We start from the raw sequence: 5,144 nt of genomic DNA on the forward strand, positions 1-5,144 counted from the left end.
ATTTAGGATAACAATGGAATAACGAAAAGCCATTTGCAAAAAGTATATGGGTCAAAATTCAAACGACATATAATTCAATACCTTCCAGTCTCGAAAGGCCGGGCGAGTGTGAAGCAGCATGGTAGCCTTAAGCTGATGAGCATTACAGACAAACGTCCCTCCAACCCCGCACAGAAACGTCTGCACGTCTTCACGAACGTGTGGGTGGGAAACTGAAGGGTTTAGGTCTTTAGAAGGGTAAGGCTGGGAACTGCACCGAATGCTACTCAAAATGGATATTTCAGTTCAAAATCTCAGGCAATGGAACACCCCATTAAGCACGTGGACTCACAATGTGCGGATCAAAACGCTGCAACAGTGGCACTTCCGACCGTAACAGGTGCCGACTACCTTTAGCACATTCTGTCCTTGTCATGACGACGGTCATAGCCTCATTGGAGTTGTTGCAAACTGCAGCTGCCACTTCCCTTCCACCACATCATGATACTCTGGCATTGGCCGCGGTGTTGCTACATGCGGTCGGCAACTAGGCGCCCAATGCCTACCCTGCCGCGTCTCACATTTCAGGAGCACTTGTTAACACGCGCCGCACGCCGTGTCCTCCGCACGTCCATATGGTTATACTTGTAGTTTTCTGATATGTCACTTGGTATTATATGAAGTCGGGTACGCCGGAGTCGGTCGGCGTCGAACCCGTTAGGCACCTGACCATGGACAGATCACGACCTCCCAATGTGGGTTAGCTCAAGGTGGGGTCAAACAAGGTGCAAATATTGATAAAGCAAAGCCTGTTGCCTTTCAGGGCTGCAGTCGTTGACAAAATAACAAATTAGCTTTCACGAAGCAATCTTTACATGGTTTCAATCTAATTCTTAAATTTCTATATGTCATGCGAAACAATTTTTGTAATGTTATATCCCATGCAGCAATAACACTACGTTGCAATCCACAGCGATAATGGGCAACATATACGTGCAATGTATATGCAAAATGAATATCACCATTAATATTATATTTCCTGAACAATGCATGCCATAAATGCATACATTTGAACTGTAATCTCTGGATGCCAGAATTCTACCTTCATATATGTTCGGTTGTAACTAGGTCAGATTGTCTGGAGGATGTACAACCTTGGCAAGAAGCAGACAAAGGTATAACGTTCTGTCATCCTCACCGAGACATGTATCAGAAAACCTGGCGCCAACATTCAAATATATATAATATAATATATATATATATATAATATATTATAATATATAATGTGGTGTGTGTGTGTGTACCATGCATTTAAGCCGTATATGCAGGAGCGTCATAATATACACTTCCCGATGCAGGGGAGGGGGGGGGGGGGCGGTTACACCCCAATACTTAAGCTAAGCTAATGTGCATTCCTGTTGATCGCACGAAGTCCAGTGGAGGCAGGTCGGGCGAGTACTGAACGGTAGTTTGGACAGTCCTGTGGGCTGGTTGGAATTATTACTTCTTGGCTGATAAGAATGATGGGCATATCCCTTGCTGATGGTTGTCTGAGATACCCCATCCGTCAAATTGCGACTGCCAAAGACGCTCCAGGTGGTTCTTGGCGCTCAGGAAGCACAACGGCTGAACCTGCTACAGTTGGTCGATTGTCCTGTCCGTCTGGTCGATGGTGATGTGGTCCATCTCAAGTTGAAATGCGGAATGGGTTCTTGAAGGTTCGCTTGATTCTCAAGGGGGCTTTGTCCTTAAGGCTAGCCCACAGCATAAAGCCAGTGGCAAAAGACCGGGCGAGTGCGAAGTCACTGCGTGGTAGCCTTAAGCTAATAGGCATTCCAGGGAAATGTCCCTCCAACCAATCCAGTGAAGCCCGTGCCATGTTCGATGTCATACCGTGAACCATTCTTACCTCAACTGCCCGGAGGTGGTCGGGGTGGTGTTAGCAGTACTGGAAGTGTTTCCCTGAAGCGAATATCACTTTTGCTCGTGTTTTGGTCTTTTCTCGTCGTGGCCTTGTATATTTTACCGTGAGTGTTAGTTATTTACTTGTATTCACATGTTGGGGTTATGACACTATTCTTAGGTTAATCGATCACACGTGTTATTTCTGTGCTGACCAATAGCCATGCAGACGTTCTTGGATTAACGTAGCAAAAAATGTGATTGGAACGGTCGATTTCATCCTTTCCTGATTGTTTACTGCAAACTACCTTTATGTAAGCCTTACACCACAACCGCAACGTTTCTACGGACTAAACGATGTTTCCGCCAGAGATTGGACCGGGGGCCTTCCGCCTCCTAGGCGGATGTGATAACCACTACACCACGGAAACAGCTGATTGCTCCTGACGAGCCGGCCGTTCGGGAGACAGGAGCCGACCGACTGACCTCGACATGTCCAGTTCTTCGGGGGCGGGTCCACCACAAGTGAAACCTGACTAATCGGTCAGCCATGACGTCCCAACTATTGAAGTCATGTTTGAAAACCACGGGGGCTGTAGCTCAAGTGGTAGAGCGCTCGCTTAGCATGTGAGAGGTACGGGGATCGATACCCCGCAGCTCCAAATAGCGCATTTTAGCGTTAACATGTGGACAGAGGCGTCGAGGTAGGGAGGGGGATAAGTTGAGAAAGGTAAGCACAACAAACTCGGCGGGTGACCTACAGAGGGGTGCTTTTTTGAACCACATGCTTTTTGAACTTTTAGTCCACGCCATGCCAGGTTATCTCCACATTTTTCAATTGGTCCGAGTGCATTTGCTGGAAGGCTGAAGTCGTTAAAGTTTTTGCCATGAAAATGCCATCAGAAATGCTTCTGTCAAAAAAAATGTGGGAAAACGGACGGCACGGGAGATATGTTTGCCCCCTTGGCAAATGGCAAGGGGTCATATACCCGCTCGCCTACCCGGGGCACCTCTCCAGTGGTGTGTGAAAGCCTAAAGGTACGACTGGAGCTGCGGGGTATCGATCCCCGTACCTCTTCACATGCTAAGCGAGCGCTCTACCACTTGAGCTTCGCCCCGGTGGCTCTCAAATATGCCGTCAATAGCTGGGACGCCATAGCTGACCGACTTGTTAGCTTGTATTTGAGGTGGACCCACTACAACAGAGCTGGTATGTCGAGGTCAGTCGGTCGGCTCCTATCTCCCGACTGGCCGGCTCATTAGGGGGGCATCAGCTGTGTCCGAGGTGTCGTGGTTATTACATCCGGCTGACGGAGGGCCCCCGGCTCAATCCTGGGAGGAAGCAGCCTTGCCATGTAGAACTGCTGCGGTGGTTTTTGGGCAAGTTCTGTACCACGTTAGTCAACAGTGGGCATATTGTATCACTATGTTACTAGCCGTCTACCCAATGTGCAGTTGGCGTGATCTGGAACAGCAATTGGGAGGTGGAAAGTTAAGGGGCATTGTCAAAGGACAAAAAGTAAGCTGTCAGGTAGTCAAATAGGATAAAAGTTAAACGCGCAATGGACAACACTGGAATAGGTCAAGTGCCAAGATGCCAAAGGTATGAAAATAAGTTCCGAAAAGTCACCTGAGCTAAAAGTCAAAGGAGACAGAAGTCACGTCGACATGTGCAATGATATCACACAAAAATGCTCCCCCCCCCAACGTGAATGAACGCCCGTTGTCCCATCATGGGGACGAAACTAACGGCCAGTCGAACCGGTTGACAGCCCCATGCTCCGAACCTTGTGCACCGAATGACATCAAACCTTCAGCGTTCGATGCCATTTGGTCGATAACCTATCCTTTCCAGACAATGGTGACCTTTATTTCGGTGGAAAATTACCAAAAATATAAAAAACGAAAAAAAAAATATTTCCAGACCGCCCACACTCCGAGTCTTTGGCACCGATGACCATGAAACCTTCACCAATTGGTGCGCTATTCTCGATGTCCTATTCCTCACAGAGTATGGTAATCTTGGGTTAAGTCAAGGGCACCAAATTTCGGCACAAACCATCAAAATTGGTTGCAGACAACCCGATGCTCCAAGCCTATAGTACCGAACACCACGAAGCCTTCACCATTCGATGCACCATAGTCGATGTACTATCGTTGCCGGAAATGGAATTCGAGTCCGGTCAAAGGTTACCCAAAATAGCTAAAATCACCAAGTGCACCGCAGAATCACTAAATATATACCTTTGACCTAAAACCTTTTGACCTGACTCAAGATCACCATGTTCTGGAAAGAATAAGATATCGACTATGGCGAATCGAATGATAAAGGTTTGTTGGTGATCGGTGCCAAAGGCTCTGAGCAAGTGGCTGCCTCCAGTCAATTTCGGCTGTTTTCTTTTTTTAGTGACCTATGACCTGACTCAAGGTCACTTTGTTTTTCAAGACCACCAAGGCCACATGTCCCTTGACTTTCCCCATTTCAATCGTTGTCCGCAAGAGCGTCGACCGTACATTTGGAAATTAGGTGATTACATCCAAACCTAATGTGTCTAATATTGACCCATTTGTGCTGGTTTTGCACTGTAAATGTAGGGCTTTTGCGGACTAAACAATGATCCCGCCCGGGATCGAACCGGGGGCCTTCCGCGTGTTATGCGGATGTGATTACCACTAGACAAAAAAAATCAGTTGATGCGTTATAATGAGCCGACTAGTCACGAGACAGGACACAACCGGCTGACCTCGATATGACCAGCTCTTCGGGACGTGTCCGCCGCAAGTGAAGGCAGACCGGTCGGTCAGCTGTGGCGTCCCATCTATGTCCCGACTTTGCACATCATCTTTGAGTACCACCGGGACTGCAGCTCAAGTGGAAGAGCGCTCTCTTAGCATGTGGGAAATACAGGGATCGAAAACTCGTAGCTCCAACTCGTAAATTTTTCATCCTCGCTCCCCACCCCGACAGAGACGTCGAGGTGGGGGAAGGGAATGAGAGATAAAGGGGAAGCACAGCAGGCACAAAGGTGTATTCATCCTACCATTTATTGCATACATACTCGGTGTTAGCTTTCAGAACAATTCAGGCGTTGCAGTCAATATTTAAAAATATAAGCAATATATTTGCAAGTAGTTTCTGCCCTTTCGAATTGTTTACCTTTACGCCATGCAGGACATCGACTTTTTGCGGTTGCTTTTTACCATGTCGCACGCCTGGCCTCTTGAACTTTTTCGCATTTGACTATGCCCCTCAAATTTCCGCC

The 5,144-nt window shown here is 47.6% G+C and overlaps 1 non-coding gene across 1 annotated transcript; it reads left to right on the forward strand.

Annotated features, from left to right (window-relative positions):
- The first annotated feature begins 2,470 nt into the window (after nucleotides 1-2,470).
- On the forward strand, nucleotides 2,471-2,543 carry TRNAA-AGC (transfer RNA alanine (anticodon AGC)). The gene has a single exon. It is a non-coding gene; the product is annotated as a tRNA-Ala (tRNA).
- Nucleotides 2,544-5,144: the final 2,601 nt, after the last annotated feature.

The sequence above is a fragment of the Pollicipes pollicipes genome, unplaced genomic scaffold (genome assembly GCF_011947565.3).
Source record: "Pollicipes pollicipes isolate AB1234 unplaced genomic scaffold, Ppol_2.1 Scaffold_4972;HRSCAF=5873_pilon_pilon_pilon, whole genome shotgun sequence".
Lineage (NCBI taxonomy): Eukaryota > Metazoa > Arthropoda > Thecostraca > Pollicipedomorpha > Pollicipedidae > Pollicipes > Pollicipes pollicipes.